Consider the following 23,950-nt stretch of genomic DNA (forward strand, 5'->3'; position numbering starts at 1 on the left):
TGACACAAATTCTGACGGTGATACACACAGCTAAGTGTTAACATAGTTTAATATTTGTTGTTACAGTTTATTAATGTGTTGTTTGAATGTACTGTATGTTGTGTACAGTTGTTGTTTTCGTGGATATGAGTGAGGTGGCATGTGTGTTTGTGTCTGTGCTCGTACTGCAGGTGTCAACCCTGTGCCTTCTCAGGTAGGTAGTGGGTAGTCCATTTACTTCTCAATAGAGTAACAGTCTCTGCCCCTGCCATGGTCTTTACAATGTTGTGCAAGGGTGAGCTGGGTAGACACACTGGGATAAAAGAGCACTGGGCTCCATCTAAGTGTTGGGAATGACATAGGTACTGCGAGCAGGATGAGTGGGACTTCAAGGGCTAGGGTTACACTGGATTTTTGGCAGGTAGATGTAAAAGACAGGCTGGCTGGTTCAATAGTGTTCCTCTCCTCCACAGACCCGGACTGCCTCCTTCCTTTAAGCTGATGTTGAGGGACTGGTACTGTATGAAAACCGACACATGGAGATTCAGGAACCTGACAGAAAGAAAGAAAAAGAGTAAGAAGTAAGAAGAAGAAGAAAAAAGTATTGTAGTGGAAAGTAACTTTGCTTCAGTCACATTTTTAACGCAGGATCTTCAGTTGTATTTTTTGAGTATTCTTACATTGCAGAATTCCTGCTTTTATTTAAGTAAAAGTAAAAGATCTGAATACTACTTCCACAGTTTGCTGAAGGGGGTCACAGGAGGCAAGGAGTTCAGTGTTTATGCTCTGAAGAATACTTCAGTAGTTCAGTTTACGTTGTTTTACTGGCCACAGGGACACAAGTGACAATATGTATATATATATATAAATATATATAAATATTAAAGAACAATCACAATGTGCATGATGGTTTACATAATGACACACAGCTCTTTGTCATGCATTGACAGATCAACATGCGTCTATTTAAAGATGAATGTTTTATTCTTACTTACGATATGGATGTGATTAGGCGTTTCCTCCCTCTGCGAACAAAAAACAAACACAAAACAGAACCACAGTGAAAAATATAAAAAGTGCTACAACGTGGTTTTCAAGGTCGTGCTATTAATAGACTCCCATGTTCACGCATTGCCAAATACATGCATTCTTCACAAAGACTGGCTGTACTGCACACAGACACCAGTAGATGGCATCAGGGATGAGCTAATTGGTAAAAGACTGTTGAGCTGTAGTAATTTACTCATAAATGAAAGACTCTCCTGAGCTGTAAAGGAAGGACTGGTACATCCTTGGGCTGCAAAATGGCTATTTATTAACTGGTAAAGCTGCTGATAATCCCATTCAAGTTTTCTCTTCTGTGAGATTGTCTATAGATCTTTTGCCTTTTTTCTCTATCTCATATTTGTCTCTTGAAGGTCACTGGGGTCGGGAATGGAAAAACAGAAATTGCACACATCTCCTCTGAGAGCTGGTTAAATTGCTCTGTAGAGGATATTACCAGCTACATCCACAGATTGTTTAACACAGCACCATGATGTTACAGGTATATTTTTCTCATAGTAAGAAGGTGACGCCAAACTGAGGAATCATCAGTCAGTCTTTCTGAGCCTCCCTGTGACCCTTTAATGTACCATTCCCTTCTCTCCTTCCGTCTTATTCTTTCTTCCCACTTCTCTTTAGAGGGTTGCTGAATGTCCATGCCTGCCTGGTTCCATTACAGGCTACATGGCATGAACATATAAATCCCATTTCCCACTGGGACACATACCTGGACCCAGGCCTTTTCACAGTATGTCACTGTGTGCGACCTGTGATAGTGATCCAGAGTTTCATAAAGTATGCACAGCAACCAGTTTAATCCAGGCCATTTCTGTGACCACCCCACTCTGGTGGGGTAGTGATGGTGGTAGAGAGTCTGTCAGGTAGTCCTACTGTTTTTGGATCATAGTATAGCAGGGAGTTATGTTATTTATGGTTAGATAATACTTAAAATGTAATTAAAACCCCTTAACGCGCATTGAACCAGGAAGTGGGTTAGTCTTATTTGGGATGGCATCCTAATGAATCCTCATTCAACCCTGAAGAAATCATCATTTTAAAGCACAGACTCCTTTAAATATCACACTGATAACAGATGTTTATTATGCAAAACTACATATAAAACGGAGAGGTAAAAGGTCACAAAGAATCCCATTTCAGAAGAGATCATGAATGTTTATCAAAAGGTATCTTAAACAGGAAGCATTATTAAGGGATTAAAATGAGTGCAGGTGGCTGCTTATTTGTTGTTGCTGATTTTTTTTTCAAGAATTCCCTTAATTAGGTTCAGATTGTACATTTGGAGATTCCTACGTTTAATTTTGCTTTATAGAGGCTGATTCAAAATCTCATTACCTCAAAACTTTGGCTTTCATTTGTTGTAAACACAAGTAAGCACACCGACTGTGATCCTTTTATGAATGCAACTCACATAATGTGTTTGCCAGACTCGTGTATGTTTTATTTCTACCTTAATGAGTGTGCACTTTCTGTTTTCAGTCTGGTAGAACGTCACACAGGTTGTAATAAATCAGGAGTCTATGCTTAAATTAAGTTTTAAAGTGTTCTCATTTACTTTAAGAATATGCTTTTTGCCAGCTCACTATTGCATAAAATGAAATGAGAGTGTTCCATGTCAGTGACCCAGAGATTTATAACCCAATAAAAGATTTAAAATAAATAGAAATTTAAAGGAATCACTGACCAATTCTAGATGTATTCACCGTGCATGTGGAGATGTATTTATTATTTCATTTAATTAATACCAAAAGTAGAAGTAAAGATTTGGTGAGGAAGGCAGGCTAAGGGTTAAACACGCTGTCCTTCAACCAAAAAAAAAAAAAAAGTTTGCATGTTGGCAAGTAGCAGTACTGTTGAAGTTTTCTTAAGTAAGACACTAAATCCCAACATGCTCCCAGAGTGCTGCTCTGAAGTTGGCTCTGACTTCAAGTGAAGCGGGAATTTTCCCAAAGGAGATCAATAAAATATCACATTTTATCAGATTAGATAGCACATTCCCACCCTTGCTTTCAGCCAGCAGCTCCTCTGACATGAGTCCGTCCTGTCGGTTCCCCAGGACGAAGGCCAGGAAGGAGAGGATGAGGGCGTCCAGGATGCCCATTATAGCCAAGATGTAGGCCCAGCGCACTGAGCAGGCCCCCAGGCTGTATTTGTCTGTCTGCTCTCCGCACATCCGCCGGACCTCGTCGCTGTCCCAGCCATCAGGATAGATCATACAACCCAGCACCAGACAGACACCTAGTGGGAGGCAGAGAGGGGAAGAATGAGTGAAAGGGAGGTGGAAACATGAGGGAGGTAAGTGGATGAAAGAGAGGGATGAGGAGAGGAAAGGGGAGCAAAAGGTATAAGAGGAACAAAAATGAGTGTGGGAGGAAAAGTGCACAGTAATAAATGGGGTCAGGGATAATGAGATTTTGTGGGGAAATAAGAGATAAAGAAGAAGAATGATCATTTCGAGTGCTTTAAAAATCCCCACCCTAAGATTCTCCTCTCTGGATATCTCACTGTTTCTATTGCATTCATCACGTTGATTTTCATTTCTTCCCTTAGGCGGGAAATAAGTGTCTAGACACAATGAGTGCCTGTGGAAGAGCAGTAAAACCAGCAGTAAACAACCACTAACAGTCGTGGCCAGGCACAACAGCAGCAAGAGATTTAGAAAGCAGCGACTGCTCTGGTCACATGAAATGTCTTCAAAAATTGCCCAGGATCTCCTTACTTGTTTTGTTACACAACTTCATGGATTTCTCTCTCCCTCTTGCATTTTAAGAAGAGGTAATATTAGATTTTAACTTGCATCGACTCATTTTCAGTTTTTGCCCAAGGTGTAAAATCTTTCTCATCTTCAATATGAATCTCTCTCATCTTCAGTTTAAAAGAGATTCTCCTCTGAGGTGGTGCTGCGGCAGAACAGCGCAACAAGAATGAGAGACCGTGCACAGTCTTGCAGCCTTTCCTCCCTCTTTAGATTTTAACTAACCACTCCTCATTCTCAGTTTTTCGCCTAAAGGGAAAAAATCTCTCTCATCTTGAGTTTGGATGAGGTTCTCCTCTGAGGTGATGCTGCAGCAGAACAGCAGAAGACCTGGAAAAAAAAGCTGACTGCACAATTATCTAGAGTGCATTGCACATTAATAATAAAACATACTAATAAAACATACCCACTGCTTTATCCCTAAAACACTTGCTTGCAATTTTTCCTCGCTGACTGCTGTTTGTTTATGCATTAAGGTTTAGGCTTCTGAACATTATTCTAGTTTGTTACCCATGCAATCTGCATTTTAAGGACCTGCTTTTATTTGTACACCTTTCAACAGAAATGTATATGTATATAACTAATGCGCTATTGGCCTCGTTTGTAGCATTTTCTTTCTTATCCACAGTCTTACAACCAAAAGTGGTAACAATATGCTCTGTTTACATGTACACGCACAAGCTGCCCACACAAATGTATGAAAGCACACACGCCGCACTTTGCTACAGTAACGCTGCAGTCTTTAGTAGTACTGAAAGACATTGGTGGGTGTTTCAGCAGGAGAAAGAGAGCAAGAGAGAAATTACAGAGCAATATATGCTGCAGACAAACTGCATACCTAACAGAGCAGAGCATCCCCAAGACTCCTCTTCTACCTTCCCCATGGCTCCAGCTGTCATAACAAATTCATATGCACACAGTGTTTCAGAGAGCAAGGACTCAGGTACTTGTTCAGACTCAGATAGACGGATGGAGGAGTACTGCAATGACTTATTCTACATCAAACCTTTCTACTGTACATTAGTAATACGAGTAATATGTAATTAAGCAACAGAAATCATTATATAGTTGTACAGCCCTGGTTTTGCAGGTTTTGCTGCACCACTGAATCAAGCGACAAGCCTTGTGGAAATTTTTTTTCAATGTATCTGTCCTTAGTGAAAGTGAAGTCTAGGATTGTTAATTTAGAACTAAGCTGTACCCAAAACCATTCTTTGTACAAGTTTTCCCACATTCTTTCAGGTTGTAAAACTCTCCCCAGGGTTGTTGTAAGGAAATAAGGATTATACCTTGTGGTCATTTAAAACAGACGTCCCCTAAAGTGAAATGACATCTGTAACTGTTGATCTGGAAAGACCTTAGCTAACCTGGGAGTGAACCCCAGTTAACTGTCCTGAGTGCTTACAGTAGGTGTGCTAACAGATCTTTCCTAGAATGACCTGTTTATCTAAAACTGCTGATCTGGAAATATCTTAGATGGCCTGGGAACGAACCCCATTTGGTTGTCCTGACTTTTACATTTTACAATCAGAAGACATCCTTTATTGTCTCTCATGCTGGGAAAGGTATTTGTGGCATACTGACTACAAGTAAAAAGAGTCATACAAGACGACACTCTTCAGACAACACTGCAGAACACACTGTGAACTGTATGTCTTGTCTCCATGCTGCATGACATTAAAACACTTGATTCACAACACCCGGTCTGAGTTTTCCCTTCTGCAGGATTAGACCCTCACATTGTTTTCACAGCCTTTTTCACTCATGCAAGACTTAACTTGGCCTTGACAGGCTGTGATCGGGCCTCACCAGGACCTATATGTGTCACTCAGCCCACTCTAGTGCTTTACGCAGCATAGCATCACAGTCTGTCAAACGTCCTCATGAGTTTAGTACATGATTCAGCTCCTGAGTGAGTGTTGCTGAGGTCTTGGTGCACATTGTGACCAGTGAGGGGGCCTGACAGCGAACAGGTCCACTCCTACCTGCATCACGTGACTGCCCGTTCACCTCCTGCTAACAAGTCTCTGATGTAACTGTCAATGACACACTGAGAAATACAGAAGCTGACTGTGGTTGCAGAGGCTGCAGAGCAGGCCCTGCCTTGACAATAAATTTACACAAATGTGGCAGTGTTGTTAAACTAAACCGCCTTTTAGTGTTTTCCGTAAAGAGGTTGAGGCCAAATCAGATTCTGGCTCCAGAACATAAAAAAGACAGTTGCTGTGTTTTCCCCTGGTATCTATCGACTTTTTCTTGTTGGTTCAGCAACACAACTGATTTGCCAAACAGTAACCACTATCACAATAGTTGTTCTCAACCGGAGATTAACTCTGAAGGCGAGTTTGGTGCAATCAGAGCAGTAATAGCGCTGATATTGATATCTGCCCTTTTGAAGACAACTGTCCATCCTGACATGGTTAGCTGAACTCATCAGTCAGCTGTAATGTTATCTGGTGACCTAAGGGGGAAACTGTTTCTGGTTACTGCTCCATTGGGGGCTTTGGGAAAGAAAATGTGCAACCATAAGCAGCGGTGCATTGATACGAATAACTTTTTCACCTTGGAATAAGAATGAATTCCTACCAACCGTGTTTCTCCCAGCCGAATAGACTCTATAAATATTATGGAGGTTTATGTTTAACAAGACTCACTGAACAGAGAGAGTGCCATGGAAGACCAAACAACATTTGATATTCTGTGAGTCAATACACATTACTATTCCTTCTCCTTTGTGATGCATTTACTGTAAAGGTAACAAAAGCTTCCTCAGATCCTTCTGGGTGTCTCTTGGATGCCTTTAGCTCAATCCAATGCCATCATGAAAGTTACATTGAGGCTCAAGAGGAGGGAGAGGAAGCTTATGGAGCTCTGTAGCAGATGAGAAAGAAGGAGAAAGAGTGAGTGTGAGTGTGAGGCTGCAGAAAAATGATGAATGAAAGAGGTGCACACTGAAAAATGCTGAAAGCATCAGGGGAGAGAGATAGAGACCAAAAGAAAACAAGAGATACCAAAGCAGAAAAGTATCTGTCACCATCACTGCTGAATGTTATCTACTCCAAAGCCTGCTTCTGCAAATGAACATCTCTGAGGGATGCACGGGCCAAGATTATACCAACAGAGGGTGCCACATATGCCACTCCCATTTCCAGAAACAGCATGTGGTAAGAGGAGGAGCACATGTCCCCTCCATACACTGTTAACAGTAAGCCCGGAAGTCAACTAATCCATAGCCACACAACACAGCCCAAGAGGCCCCATTCCAGCGCAGTGCAACATCCACTTACATAAGGAGAGGCTTAAGCTAAATTCACAGAGGAAAAAAATCACAACTATAGCACCATACAGTCTAAACCCATATCCATAATACCAAAGGCAATACCAGAGGAAACCATGAAACCTTAAAATATGTTTTGGGGAAAGCAGTCTGGTGTTCCTGAGTAAAAATAAAAAGACTTTTCTGAATACATTCATAGTATCAAAGTGTCAAATGTGCTATAGTACATGTACATGTTAATGCAAACCCAAGACATTAGATGAAATGTTCAGCAAAAAAGTTCAGTAAGAATGTTCAGCACAGAAACTATTATTAGCAGCACTGACAGGATCATTTTGTTGTTTGCTGTTTTTCCGGAGATAACAAGACAAGCATGGTAATAAGTCGCCACAGCAGTTTTAGCACTGCTAAAATTAAGCTTAATAACAAAACAAGAAAACTACTATCAAAAAAAAAAAAATCAATAGACAACTCATGTTTTCGTGTCAGTCCCTCAGAGCTTGAGCTTCTTTAAAAGTCAATAATTTTGTACTAAAAAATGTCTGTAGTACATGAAAGAGTGTCACCATAACAAAGTAAGTAAGACAGGTATCATTAGCTCGTAATGCTTCCCACTCAAACGCCGTTAGCGGAGGCTTGTTTCCCGCCATTCAAGTCGTTTGGTAAATGTTGGAAATCACTAACTGAAATGAAAATAAATAAGGCAGTGTGTACACCAAAAAAAGCAGATTACAACACATATTCACAAAACATATTTTGTCATTTTCATGGTACAAACTTTTATTAAGAACAGGGAAAAAAAACTGTTATGTAGATCCATATATTCCCCTGACTTTGGCTGCATATGTGCATGCATTATGTGTGTCTACTGTGCTCAAATGATTTGTCGATTGATCAATTAGTTGATCCACAGAAAACGAATCACGGCTTATTTCGATAATTCATCAGTAATTTAAGTGATTCATCTGACAAAACTGACAAACATTCACTGGTTCCAGGAATTGTTTGCATTTGTGACTATTTTACATTTTATAGACTAGCTAAACAAATAATGATTGATCGAAGAAAAAAACAAAAACTGACAAAATAATTGAACTGATCCATCCATTTTCTATACCGCTTAATCGGTCAGGGTCGCGGGAAGCTGGAGCCTATCCCAGCTTAATTGAACTGATAATGAAAATAATTTTAACTTGCAGTGCCTATTATAAAACAGGGAACACTTTAAGTGTCCTTATTTAGCATTTATAAGAAGAATATTACAGACTATGTTATATATATAACAGACTATGGTTTACAATGTAGCTGTAAGCAGATATAAGTGCTTGTTAATGTATTTGTTAACAATAATAATTGTTAACAAAGGGGAGGCTTCTGTATAAATGGATAATGAATGACATTGTAGGATAAAAATATAAAATCTTAGAAGCACATGTTTTACTCCTGTGCATAGGTTTGGTTTGGAGAATTTACAATTGCTGGCAAATATTGTACTTATAGCTGCTTACAATTATGTTATAGTGTGATATAAACTATTTACTTAATGCTTATGAGGACTAAATAGGGGGACTCAAAGTAAAATATTACAAAAAAAAAAAAACCTCATTATCTTTATTTATCTGCTGGCTTCACCCACTCGCTCTGCATTGGAGCAGAACTTCATGCTGCAGTGATAAATTGTGCGCTCCAAATCCTCGCCACAGAAACAGCAGCACACCTGACAGAATGCAGCTGTCAGTCGGAGTGGAGATAGATATTAACTGACGGCATTATCCGACCCTTCTGGCTTTGCCCTTCTCTCCGTCTCTTCCCTGCTCTCTCTGGGGAGCAGGAGGGGAGAGCAGCAGACAGGCGCAGAGAGAGGAGAGACAGATTATGAGGCAGGGTGAGGCAGAGATACAGAGATATGGAGAGAGAGCAAGGGGGGTGGGGTGGGTGGTGAGAGACAGAACCCTGTAGGGTGCCATACTCCAGCCCTGTGTGTGGCCGCCAGCAAGTACCCAGCACCGCACTAACGTCATGAGCACTGGCTACCATATGCTGGAGCCCCTTGGCGAAGCTATTCTCAGCATTTACTCGATTCTGCCTTTTCCACACGCACGCACGCACATACACAAACACACACACCTCACAGTGTTTGTGTCTTTCTCTTCCTGGGAACACTGGGAGCATGCGAGTGGAAAACTGGACTGAGAAATGCTTGTTGGCTAACAGCATCTTACGTAAGAGACTGTAGGTAGGGCAGATTAGGTGCAAACAGCGCTACAGGAAAGTCTGAGGGCAGACCAGCAGATGGTATGGGACGGTATGATGGCAGTAGATTTGTCAGAAGCACATTGGCTCATTTTCCAAAAGAGACTGCTAAATCCCATCGATACTGAAAGAATCCCATTGCGTCCTATAATCTCAGTGTCATTTGCAAGTAGTGTAGGGGACTGGAGGTCCAATGTGACCTCCAAAGCAGCCGCTTGATTGGATCTGTGCATCAGGTTTACAGGAAAAGAAATATAAATCTAGACGAGACTGTTATCTACCTTTGCAGCATCTGGCTCATGTTGTGTTATAACATTGTCAGTGCAATTGCATGTCTGAGCGCGTTTCCAGTGTTTCAGCATGTCATTGATTGCACCGGGTGGCAGATGGTAATATACAGTTTTGTGTATTCCTTGCTCTTTCCATCACTTACACATCTGCAGCACATCTAAGCAGCCATGAAAAGGGATTCACATTTTTCAACTCCCACAGTCCTTTGTGGATCCCATTTTCTCCTCTTCTCATTTAAATAGCTGTGACAAACTGAATTATGCATACGCACTACCCAAACCGCACTTGCACATGCACATCCAGTTCTACCACAAACACACACACGCATAGACATATATACCAGTAAACATGCCCCTCTTTGTGTAAAATATACACAGTGGCTTAAGTGCTCGTTCGTTTGTGACTTCCCAAAGTGACACATCTTGGTGCTGATAAATAAAAGAGAGTGTTTACTGAACTGACAGTCTCTCTGGTGAATGAGCCTGTGGCTGGCAAAATGGCATTTAAGGTAAAAACTAAAAGTCAGCTCATAAAAGAAAATAGGCACAGACGTTATGGGAACAGCTTTGAGTGTTTATCCCAGTGGGTCTTGCCATGAATATGCATAGTTACGCCTGCATTAATGTAATAGCAAGTATTACACTCCCAAAGGTGAAATAGTGACCTGAATGTGGGTAAAATCCAACCACTTCAGTTCAAAGGGTTCCTTCTACAGTCTTATATACTCTGTCTCAAAGAAAGCAACTGATACGAAGCCCAGACGACACAAGAAAAGAGGTACAGAAAGACAGCACAATTATTACTCACATCCAAACAGAACAAAATTACAGCCTGTGATTGTTCTTCATTGGCCAGTAATGTGATCTACTACCCCTAAAGACATAGTTCATCCCTGATGCTTGTTGTCTACGTTGCTGTTCGCAGCATTAAGCTCCAGGCAGAGTGAGACTCCTGCCACCGCAAAGGCACAGTGTGACAGTGTGGCTGGGTGCTTGGATGACTCACGTTGCCGAGACTGGAGACAAGCAGCCCAAGGCCGAACAGCACATTGTGGGAGAGAGGTGGGAGCGGTAGAAATAGCCCAAAGTTTCAACGACCAAACGGATGCTTCTGCTTGTTTTAAAGGTTTGAGGACAAACTGCGTAGATTTTACATTTCTTTTTTCAAAGCATACTGGATACTGGAGTGATCTGCACCAGCAAGTAATAGTTTCCAAAACACCGCCTACTCTCAACTGCATTGTAGTATCGTTCAATGGTACTACAATGCATAAAGCAGACTATATTTTGACAGTGGCTCACATTTCTCTACAAATCCTTTTTCATGCCATACTGGCATGAATTGATACTGTTGGTTTGGTGGCAAATCTTAACCTATTCAGTGTGCTTTATAACACAGCTGGAGGTAATGCCTCATGGGCTTAAATACGACCAAAAGAAACTGTCTTGTCACTGAAAGGTATCGGTATGATCCCCCTAATTTGGTCTGGGAAGAACAAGACATCCTTTGTGCTCTCTCTGTAAACACCTGCTGTTGAGGAGCCCTTGAACAAGTCTCTTCAGCTACTCCTGCAGAGCTGCTCAGTATTTTTCCCTTGCTGACCTGGTCTGGACGTGGGCCCAGTCAGTATTTGGTGACCATGTGCAGGGGTCTGGACATGCTGTGTGAAATTTAAATCTTTCACTCATAGATGCAAAATCAGATTTCTTTGTGCCTGTGAAACCATCTTAGCTGCAAATTTTCCTTCTGTGTTTAGGAACATAAATGATGTAAACAAACCATTTATCATTTAAGGCTATTCAGTGTAGACTGAGTAGCACTGGTAAATGGTAAATGGACTGCATCATTGGATGGTCTTGTCATTGACTGCCCTTCCTCATATAATTTTCATGACACCAATACCAAAAGAAAAATGACTGCAACTTCACCTACAGAGCCGCTCACGTGCAGCTTTGAACAGCGAAATAATGAGGGAGGAGAATGAGACTGATTAATCCAATCTTTTCCTTGGCCAGTCCAGACTCTAATGAAGTGTGGGCAGCATCAACCCCCTCTTCACACTGGACAATTAAAACTTCTTTCTGGCTCCAAAGATGAGTGAATGAGTACCCAAGAAACATGGGCCTAAGACTATGACAATGATATGCCATAATTGTGTTCAGATAAATGGGGCAATTAAGAGTGTATGATCTATAAAGTGGGACTAAATGGAGTGTGAAAATGTGTCACCACTTAAGTCTGCTTCATGGTCCAGGTTTATGGAGTGGAAAGAGAACAAAGAATGAGGGTTATACAGTAAATGTGGGAATTGTGCTATTATGGAAAGCGTAACAGCTTATTGTCTTACTTTGATAGAGTTATAATCTGTGTCAGTTTATGTGACTAAGAGAAAGACATTACGAGAGATATATGGGATTTTCAGTTTCACACTTTCACACAGCACAGCCAGAACACAAGCATACTTCTGGACAGCTGGCTGGATACAAATTTAAGACAGTTCTCTAAAAAAATATTTCCTAAGTGTCAAGTATACAGTGGAAAGTGGAGCAAGAGAAACTTTTAAAACTGACTCCAACTATCTCCCCTGGAAGATGAGGAACAGGCTTCTTGAGATGAGCTGTCTACAGTCCAAATCTATTTCTGCCTCAGCTGCTGGCAAAACTCTGTGGTTGCTAGAAGGGAGCACGGAGCTTCCAGGCATCCTCTGTATCTCACTCTGTCAACATCTTCAGCAATTTTCTGCACAGTGAGCCTGTAATGCCCACAGCTTACCTATCAATTCAATTCAAGGGATTAGAAGGAACGAGAAATGGCTTATTTCATCAAATCATCTCTGTTCTGTGCCAGGACGAGCCTTACAAAAACTTTTTAACCATTTTGCAGTGCTGTAACTAATCTTCCAACTACAGTATATTGCATGTTAAAGTGTACCTGTAGGCTGCAGGAAGCACTCTGACCTATACTACAGGGAATGAAACTCGACTAGCAAGAGAGCTTTAGGATATATCATTTCATCGTTTACAGCTTCAGAATAAGCCTGATGCATGAATCCAAAACGGAGACTGAAAATGACACATCTCTACCTAACAGGAGAGGATGAAAAGAATGCAATGTCTCTATCACCACCCACACACACACACTAATATCCAAAATCGTTCAGGCAGTCAATCAATTAAACAAGCAACTGAATGCATGACCAGCTGCAGTGGCAGTAGTGGAGTTGGCGATGAGCAGTGGTGAATCTGAAACAGTTTGAAGGTTTCACATGTCACAACATTCAAAATGTTTTCACTGGACAAAATTAACTTCAGCTCATATCATATTTAAATTTCACTGGTTAAGTGTTCGCTAGTTTTTAGAGGTAAAAATGCCTCCCAAAGCAATTTAAGCCATCAGGTCCTTGAACTGAAGTGTAACCAACAGCATTTATCTTCTATGAAATTAGCTGGAGAAATATTTTAAGCCTCGCTCCCCGTTTTCATGAGTGGATTAACAGCAGAGTTCTTACTGCACATGGGTCATTAAGGCATGAACATTATTTATAAAGTAAATTAGCCACAGCTCGTCCAACTGCGTTTGTTTGTTAGTGTCAGTGGCACCATTTTATTCTGAAAATCCTGTCAGCAGCAGCCTGAACAATACAGGCACACAGACAGATGAGCTGCTGGAGTTCAGCAGCTTGGAGGAAAAATAATACAAGGAGAGGTTTTTTAATAGATATAATTTAAAGATGAGATTGAGCGTTGTTGTGGCTCTGTCACAAAACTCTTGAGCTGTGCCTCTTGCCTAAATCGACAAAGTGAAAGAAGGACAGAGCTACAGAACCTCAGGTGAATTTGGATGCTCGGTTCTAACAGAATAGCACACTACCTTCATTCACCTTCTTGCAACATTCTCTTGAATTTCTACCACAGCAAAAAATATCTGTTTAAAATCAGAAAAAAATCACGATACAAGTCCAGTTTGAGGCAAGTTTATATCAGCAAACACATTTTCAATTCAAGTAAACTTGAACTGCAGACTCAGGCTTTTCATGTGCGCATGCGTGTACAGACAGAGAACAAGTGTGTGTATCAGTTGGGCCATCTGACAAAAAAAATGTCCCTTTGAAAGATAAAACCAAACCTATGCCCTTGCACGGGAGTAAAACATGTGCCTCTATAATAGAGCCAACATTTCAGGTTAAGGCAGAGGTGGGGTTGCAGAGCTAGAGGGTGGAGGGAGGGGGTAGAGGGAGAGGAGTGCAGTGTAAACCGCAGTGAGCAGAGTCAGGAGGGAGTCAGGCTGGGGTGGAGGGCTTATGTAACAGGTCCAGATGCAGCCTGCACCTCCACAGAGGATAAAGATTGGCAAGGGCAACGGGGATCAAAAGAGACCTTTGAATTCTCTGTGCAAATACTGACCAGGCCACCAGTTCAGGGACAAGGGAGGCAAACAGCTTAGGCAGGGCTGTGCTCTCTCAGTCAACAGCTAACATTAGGAGTATTCAGCCAAGACAGACTGAGGGTCTGCAGCAGAGCACCAACCAGTGATGATGTAGTTGTGATGGCAAATTCAAGAGAAAAAAAGCAAAATTAAATATTAAATTAAATTAAAAATACAAGATTTCATAAATGCTCCCTCCAGCCAGCACTTTCTAACATAATAGTGCTTCGGGGCTTGACTGACTTCAGCATGAACTCCTGCAGCTGACACAAATGTTTTGCATGTGCAGTGGTGGAAGATGTATTCAAATTACTTAAGTGTTCAGTAAAAGTGCAACAAAATTAACTTAAGTGAACAAAAGTAGAGGTACTCACTTTGCCGACTGGTCCCAGTTATTATATCATTGGATCGTTATTATCTAGACATTAATAAGAAAGTGGTAATTTCGTAGTCGGACATGGTGGAGCTCATTTTAACAGCCTCATATACTGATAATATAATCATAGTTCATATGAAATACATCATATAAAACATATTTTATGAACTGATAATAATGATCATCATGTTTTGTATGTAAAATCATAACATGACAAGTAACTAATGACTGTAGCTGTCAGATAAATGTAGTGAATTAAAAGCTACAATAGTGTATAAAGTATAAAATCGAATAAAATGTAAAATACCAAGGTATGTAAGTACATCAAAATTGCAGTTAAGTAAATGTAAATCTGTGCAAGAATATACATACATGTCATACATTCATGCATTGGTAGCAAAAGTTTTTCAGGGGACACAGTGTCCATGCTGTCCCACCTCATCCTTCCCTTTGTGGAATAAGTCAGCAGCCTCCCACTGCCTAAGATCTGGCCTGAGCCAGGCCACTTCTCAGATCACAGGGATTAACTCCAGCAAATACAGTCCCACACACTGTAGGGCTACAGGGACACCAAACACAGGGGATTCGTGATGACGACTTAGCTGGCATTTAGAGTTTGTATTCCGCGGCGCTACACCCAGACTCACAAAGTGTAGGCTAATTTATCAGCACTGATCTGTTTGGTTTGATATCTTAAAAACATGATCTCAGGGTGCTTATATTATACCAACTTTTCAGAGTTAAATCAAATAAAACAAATGCATTACAAAAAAAGCCCATGGACATACATGTGAACCCCCTGCTGTGCTGGAACAACCTGGCCAGGGTACGTAATTAAAAACACATGTTCAGTACATGCATCCTCTCCTCTTGCTGTCAACCATCAGCAGTAGGGAGAGCTGCACGGATGATGGTTCCCAAATGCCTCCCACTGGCTATAATTAGATGGTTCAACTGGCTGTATGTGTTTCTTAATTACAAAAACGCAGGAGTCTAAGGGTGTTGATGCAGAGGTGATTTGAAAACAGATTACCTCTGTAGACGTGAGGGAAATGGGTAAGAAAGCAAGATTGATTTTTTTTTTCCTGCTGTACGATTGTATATGAAAATAGGGGAAATGGGAGAGACAGGTTATAAGACAGACAGAAGACATAAAAATAGCAAAGGAGAGTCACAGCTATGAGTCTGTATTCCAGAGATCATCCTGATCTCCCCTTTGAATGTTGAGCGGGCCGAGTGCGAAGGAGCCATATGTGGATTGGCGCACGAGGCAGCGTTGTGTGTTCAGTTGTTTTGATTGAAAAAAGGCGGTGGGTCAGCATATGCAGTTCGAGTGCTGCTCTGAAAAAGACCCGGTGAGAATACAGATCTGCTCTGCAATTATCCCAAACCAGTTGTCATCACCTCTCTTTGCCATCTTACTTCCACTGTCCATCCCCCCCGGTCGACCACTGTGGATTTCAGCCACAGATCTCTGAATCCTGTGGAATCCTAACCTACCCGACTCTACAGGGGATTCATATTTCTGATGCTTCAACATGTCCCGTAGCCTTACCTTGTTTGGTCAGTCAATTAGTTCAGTATGAGACCAGTTTCTCTCATAGAAACACGAAGCCACAGACACGGTTTGTCTTTCTCACCAGTGTTTCATAGTTAAAAGCACTAATGCACCTTAATGTAACAACAGCAGACAGTTCTCTCCCATGTTGTTTCACTATCTGCATTACACAAATCTGCCCCACTGGGTATCTGGCGTGATGTGCTGCAGAGAGACATTACTCCCCGCTCTGTACGTAGCTGCAGCAGCACGAGTGACTGGATACATTAGACTGTTTCTAATGTGATGATAGTAACCGACAGCCCCCAAACTGTCACGGACTGCTGTTAAATAACACAAAGGTCCAAGGTAAGACTGACCTCCTGTATTGGGCCGTGGTTTAGACGTCCTTGTGTAACATTTGTGAAAGTTTCAGACTACATTTTCATCCATGTGGATACATTCAAAGTACACAAACTGTGCAGAGAGGAGGTGCACACTTATGAAGCTAATATGGGTGGACAGGCCACAGGTAATTTATTCATCAGATTGGGCTGTGTGTTTACAATATTTATAACTAACTGGTTTATTTCTCACACTGTTTAGACACATAACATTATCCACATTAGGTTACTTGCTACTTGTGCTTTTGATAAGCGCTCACTAAGTCACATGAGTTTGTGTATATCTATAGATATAATAAATAACTAATTCTGTTCTGAGTACAATACACAGGTATTTTAAACCATATTTAGACAGAAAACCTGCCTTATTCAAATTTCTTGATATGAAAACTTCACAGCAACTGAATTCCAAAAAAAGAAATATGAATGCACTTCGATAAGAATCTCAGTAGGATACAGACTCACTTCCTAACAACTTATTTTAAAAATTGTAAACAAGCTCTAAACACAACAATGGCATATTCGCACCTTATGCTGAAATTCTTAAGAAAACATTGCATTACTGCAGTTACTGCATTAGCTTGGACCTTCAAAGTACTTCCACAATGTCAAACCAGACTGAAGTGAACTGAACTATGGATAAATAATAATTCACTGGAGCTGACGGAGCAGTGCAATGTTAACTTAAATCTTCTGGGTGGAGGTACAGCTACAATGTGTGGAAAGAGTCAGGTTCACTCACCTGAACTCAAGGTGACGTGCATTTAAGCTGCGGGAGGTCGTATCAAGGATGAATGACAAAAACTGCTAAAGTTTGCTGAAGGTGAAAAACGTCTGATGTTAATTTATATGCAAATTTTTTGCTATGTCATAATGTTGTGTGAGATGGACAAATCTAGCATGTTGGATGAGGCCAAAAAAGTTCATCAGGCCCTGTTGCAGGGGATGGTCATGTATTAGCATGCAGACAAATGATGTGCCTCTACTGAATGAACTGAATGTGAAACACGCACAAACGCACACAGGAAGCAAAGCAACAGGCAAAAGCAACAGAATCAGCCTTTTCCTCAGGCAAGAACTAATCTGCTTTTAACGGTCTGAAAGGTATCCAGACAAAAGCGCTGATTTGCAGCACTAACACTGGAGCACACACAGGTCTGGTGCTGCTGCAGTAAAAAGTGCAGCTCTATGACGGTGGCTCTCTCGTGCCGAGCTCCACCGCTTTCCACTCCTGCATTCAACTAGGTTTTAATGCTCCTTTCAGAGCAAGCCTCTCAAAAAGAGCTAATGGACCATGGGAGACAAAGCCACAGAGAAATAGATAATGATTCAGAGAGAGAGAGAGAGAGAGAGAGAGAAAGACAGAGAGAGGTGACCTAAAAGATCGGATCTGTTATCTGGACTGTTTTCTGTCTCAGCCCCTCTGTCTCTACTTTTATGGTCCTCTCACATCGTGTCTTCCTTTTTTCTTGTCTTTATTGTCATCTCTGTTTCTCCTTTATCTTCCCACTATCTTTACTGTCAGACAACAAAGCTTCAAAAATTTGATGTGTTGACTCCTTGTTTGATTTTTATCCGTCTTTATCTAAAAGTCGATTTTAACTGATTTCTTGAGGGCTCCGTTTGCCGTGGCAGCAGACTGGTCCAATGCGACAGCTGAATTGTATGTTTCCTCAGTTACAAAGAGACAATGACAGATGGCTTTCTTATGTGTATGCAGTCACTTTAAAGGTATGTAATGTAACAAAGAGCAGCTCAAATCACAGGATCAGTTTATAGTTAGAAGCCGCTGTCTGAATATTGATTGATGCTCTGACTAAAGGATATATTGTTCTTCGGTTCAGAGCTGAAACCATTATTCAATTAGAAGACAGACAGAAAAATGATCTAGATTGTTTATCTTAGGTGATATTAGTCAGAATAACTTTGGGTTTTGAATTGTTGGCTGGACAAAACCAGTACCGTGAAGAACTCGCAATTACTCTTTACTATTTGACAGTTAATTGAGAAAATAAGCTTCTAATTGCACTATTCAAATGAGATGTGCCAACAGCTAAGGCAGTGGCAAAAGTAGTTCCACATGATAATGTAACAAACTGAGGAAACGCATTAACATGCGGCGAGTATTAAACCCAACATGTTGGTGCAGGTGTTTCCTAACTGTTGAGAGCAGCTGTTATTGATTCCCTTGTCAGTCAGTTAGATAAATTGGGCTAATCTCAGCCCGGTAACAAAACCTCAAGGATATTCCAGACTAACTAAATAACAATAGCTTTTCACAGCAGACATCTTTGGCTTGTCATAGTTGGAAAAGAACAGGTGTTACTAAGCCTTGACAGTGTGACACTGAGCCAGCATGCACAACACCAGGACCCTGAAACTGAAGCAGCTAAATGAAATCCAGCCATCATTAACTTTATTATTTACACCTGTGTTTGTCCTGTGACATGTCGAAATGTCTTGTGTGGAAAAGACCCATCCCCAAAAGTGAAGCTATCCCAACCTCTTGATGGTTGTGCTTGTGGCTTGTGCACAACCTGGAAAGATATCCCTGAAGTATTAAGTACCAAAGACATCAAAATAAGAAGCAGAGGATGTTCTCAAATGCAGCTGTGTCATTTTGTCTGCCTATTAAGTCTTGCAAAGCAAATCTTTTCTTTTTTTAATTATTTCTGGAAAAACAACAGCCACACACTCAAGCCCACACTGACAAAACAAAGAACCAAAGAATAAAATAAACAACTCAAGGGAAAAATAGAAATGTGACCCCTAAGTAAACGCAGTCCTTTTGAAAACAGTCTGTATCTTTCCAAACACGCCGCCCTCAGTCTGCACTTTTTTTTTTCTGCTGACTCTACAAAGCTTACGTCTTGCTTATTCACAGGTATGACTCATATCTGTTTTTGAGAAGAAACAACTTCATCTAATACAGAAAAGGGCTGGCAGCAGACATGACAGAGCATGTAGACAGGGTGTAAAGCTGTGAAGTAATTATCACTGACCTCACAGTCTTCTTAGTTAATTGGTGTACAGACCCCTGTAGAACTGCATTTACCAGACAGAAAAGATTGAGAGACACATGGACAGCACATTCTGTTCAGTTCCCACTGAGACAAGATTGCAAAGAGAAAACGGGGGAAAAGAGAGGGGAAATAAATAAAAGAAATTGAATGAAAGGAGAGGGGAACGGGAGATAGGGTTAGCTCAAAATGAGCAACTGAAATGAGCCTAGATGCACAGGGGGGTGAAATTATGTGAAGGTAACTGAGAGAGATGAGGGGACTTGTGCATCATGTATCTTGCTGTGCTCAGCTCAGCGGAAAAAAAAAGGCATGCTTACATCTGCATGCCATGGACTTGAGCAGATGCAAAGACGGAAATAGCACTGGTGAGGAAAGCAAGAGAAGGATACGAGTCCATCTAGGGCAGCATGGACGCAGGAGCACTTCTGCACTCAACTTCATTTGGCTGAGGTAGACACTCTGAGAGTTCTAATGTGTCCTGGTGGTTTGCTTTCTCATCAAACATTCAACATTTTTACCTGGGCCTCACAGAAGACTCTCTTCCTGGAGATGGCTAGAGACGTGTGTGTGCGCTCCTCTCACTAACTGATCTGGAGGAGCTCTGTGCAACGGCGTGAATTTCTTATGTGTTGTTTGGTGTTTCATCCACAACCTTCTGACCTTGGCCCAAGGGGATTTGTGCAAAGCTGCTGCAAGAGAGGCATTCAGTCTATCACTTAAATCATGTACTCTTGGCCAACACATTCAGCATGACCTTGATATTGGGTGAGTTTACCTAAAAAGCCCTTTCACTCAATGAAGCACGGCAGAGTTATATGCTGTTTTTTCATACCTATCATACTGCAAAACACCTGATATAAATCTGCACCGAAGATGAAAAAAGTTATGAAATAATGCCTCACTATCTGAAAAAAAAAAAAAAAAAAGCCCCGTAATGATGATTGCTGAAGCAGAGAGAAAGATCACTACCACGGAGCAGAGAGCAGTGCTCTGAATACTGACTGTGTCATTCATGTCCTTGGGCCAGTCTAGCAGCAGGGATGGGTGACAACAAGCTATGGCTTGACCCACTGTGTGAATTTTAATTTCGGCTGGCTTTATTGGAATGAGATGTGACATACCCTTGTGTTGCCAAGATACTTCAAGACTGAAAACAGTGGATAAAGGAAAGGGGAGCAAGAAAGAAATCTCAGTCCCTCTTTCCCTTTCTTTCCACACACACACACACACACACACACTCCGGCCTGCCATTTATCACTATCATATTGATAATTTGTACCTTCCATTCAAAACATCAGCTGACAGTAAGGGGCCCATTACAGATGCCCGCGGGCCACCTGTCCTCCGCAGGGCTAGTAAGTGAAGGCAGCATGGGTTTAACCTTCAGCTAAGTGTAATGAAGTCTGACAGTGCTAAGCAGCCAAGCCTGCTCATTAGGCATCCCTGTGCCAGCCTGCCGTGGTCAGGGTCTCTCCTCTTGGCTTTCTCTTTCATCTCTTAGCTGCAGAAGGACAAAGCCCAGCGGTCTCCTCATTAGACAGGCTTATTGCATTAATTCAGCCCAACATAACACACTGGAGCTGGAGTTGCTCCAAATAATCCCCCTCATCTGTATTTGTTGCGAAGAGGAAGCCGACTGCTTCAGCCACCACTGGTGCAGCTGTGCAGGCCCATGTTTGGCAGCGTTTGGACTCTTTTCAGATGATGGAAGCCTCCACTCACACTGGACGACATTAGCCCACAGTTACAGCGACAAAACGCTGGCAGCAGCTGAACCACTGGCCTCTACACCCTCAACATCCCCAACTCTAACACACAAACACACACAGACCTGTTGGCTGAGGGCAGACTGCAGATCATACAATAACAAACTAATCTGCATGGAAAAGAAAAGACTGTCCACCTTACATTTGGCTGCTTTGTATCTACACAGTACATATGATGTGCTATAATACCACATACGCGTTGTTAAAATTAATATTTGATGTGGTCACACAGTTGTAGAGAAATCTAATGAAATATGAAAATTCAGACGTTACCAGTTTTAAAGAAGTTTTTTTTTCCATATCATTATAACTGTTATAGGCAGTATAACTATAATGTTCTCTTATCATTTTATCAAATTATCCAACCAAATGGTATCCTTATTTGTTGCCATTAATTAAAAACACAGTGAATACAGTACCTGTCATGGCTTCAGCAAAAGCTTCAGCACCATGGACAGCACTGTGTGATCAGCAGTGTTGGCTGGCAGCTCCCACCGAGATCCTGGACACTGTCTGCTTATCCTCACCTTGGCTGCTCCCACTGGCAATAAACTTACCTAATCAACTGATCAATCAAATTCAAATCCACCCCTGTGTTTAAGAGTTCAAGGGTGTGCAAAACGTGTTAGGGCAGGGTCCCCCAAAACAGAGAGTCCCCACAGATTATCACATGATCTTTGAAGATCGTCCCTGGCACCCAACATCAAAGCTGCCCTGGTTGATATTTTTACATGATATTCTTACATTTCACGAAACCAGTGACAGTAAACTATCCTCTGCTCTCCTTTCATTGTCCCTTCCCGCCCTTGCATCCCACTCTAGAGGTAGTAAAAGGCACTTACCTGATGCTGCTTGCATCCAGCCACAGATCTTGTACACGGTGGAGGTGCTGAGGAGGAAGAAGAGGCTGAAGCAGCCGATGCAGGTGACAACGAGCATCATGGACATTCCAATGAAGAAGGAGGCGGCCTTGAACGCACTGGAGGGGATAGCGGCGAACTCAGTGAAGCTACCCTGGCAGGCCAGGTCTCTGGAGAGTCCGTCTCCGATGCAATAGTGAAAAAGGCCGAAGTAGCCGGCCTGCGGCGTATCCACGCCATCCCCAATCCAGTAGGGCTGTGAGAAGATGGTCACGTTAACAATACCGAACAGGATAGTAAAGATGGCCCATAAAAGTCCGATGACACGGGAGTTGCGGACGTAATTGGTCTGGTACAATTTCGCAGCTTCTGCAGACGGTAGCATTGATGCGGCAGATCCAGGTATCATCTTATGCAAACCAGGAGACTAAATGAATGTTGCGATCTGTGCGAGCGCAAAGCGACGACTGAACATTTAGCACATACACAGTTCTCGCTCTCTCTCTCTCTCTCTCTCTCTCTTTTACAGAATCATCCCCGAAAAACAGCGAGAAGCGGCGAGAGAGTCTATGTCCGTGCAACTGCAACACAGCAACATCTGTCAGGGGCGATCAACTCATGACGTCGCATCCTAGAGCCGCACGGTGAGGAGCGAGTGAGGAGCTACAGCAGAGCGCCTGAACCCCTGGATATCACCGACAACTCGGAAAACTCAGGCACTGGCACAAACAGGCTCCCTCCCACTTGCTGTGTCTGTTAGCCGTCAGACGTGCACATCGCTGCCGCACCGCGTCGCTCACTTATGTCCTTGGAAAAACCTCCGACTGAAAAAAGAAAAATTCAAATAAAAATACAGAAATGTATTATTCACGCCGACCTCGGCTTAACACAACACAAGACAAATCAGCCTCATCAGCGCAAATGCAAAACAGCAGCAGCCGATAACATGCAGGCTGTGATGAAGGCTATATCTCTGAGGTGGATCTCACCCAAAAGCACATTATAGACACAGTACTTACGAATTAACGCAGCAAACCATAAAAAAAAAAACATTCAGAGAATACGACACACCATCTCCATCAGAATCGTTAAAACGGGAATTTATTCTCCGGTTTATGGCAGCATCGCCGGCCTGTCAGTGATGCTGGGAGTCGGGAGAGGGAGGGACAGGGGCGGAAGACGCAGAGGCAGCTCGTGTTGTGCGTGTCTGTCTATGCAAACAGTGACACACACCATCTGGATATCGCTGCGTCAACGTCCACTGAACTGACGAAATATCAGTGCGTTTCTAAACACCCTGAAGAAAGCTATGGTTGAACGCCATCAAATTATTATTATTATTATTTTAATTCTCTAGACGCGAATCAGGCGTTGGCTTTCCAACAGGATATCCGCCCCATTCTCTTGTTGGTCGTCAGAGTCACCTGCCGCGTTAAAGACGCAGCCAACACTGCTTGGCTTCATGAAGTGTGCTACTTTGCCGCCAGGAGGTTATATAATACTTCATGAAACTGCACATGTCGTCCTGAGGGAAACACACACACACACACACGCACACACACACACACACACACACACACACACACACACATAGATAGAATAAGCAGTGACTACCTGTTTTTCCCTTTAAAATGCCAGAAGTAAATTAAGAGTGCTATGCACCAAGGTTTTTTTTTTTTCAAAAACCAAGGATGCAAAGTTAAACATATCATTATATGAGGCAAATATTACTTATTTTACCACATTTTCTAGTTCTAGTAAAGACAATTCAGTCTGGTGTAAATTTTCCACTTGTGGAGGTGTGGCCTTATACTCCTGGTTATGGCTTTAATAACCCTTCATGCACTTAGATGAATTAATACCCATTATTTCTCCTCACATTATCCCGGTAACCATGAATATTACCATTAGATAATGCTGCCCTGTAGCACTGTAAATAATT

At 41.9% G+C, this 23,950-nt stretch overlaps 1 pseudogene; it reads right to left on the reverse strand.

Annotated features, from left to right (window-relative positions):
* Window positions 1-396: 396 nt before the first annotated feature.
* Window positions 397-22,483, reverse strand: LOC121182218 (annotated as a pseudogene).
* Window positions 22,484-23,950: the final 1,467 nt, after the last annotated feature.

This window comes from Toxotes jaculatrix, chromosome 5, assembly GCF_017976425.1.
Source record: "Toxotes jaculatrix isolate fToxJac2 chromosome 5, fToxJac2.pri, whole genome shotgun sequence".
NCBI classification, from domain to species: Eukaryota; Metazoa; Chordata; class Actinopteri; family Toxotidae; genus Toxotes; species Toxotes jaculatrix.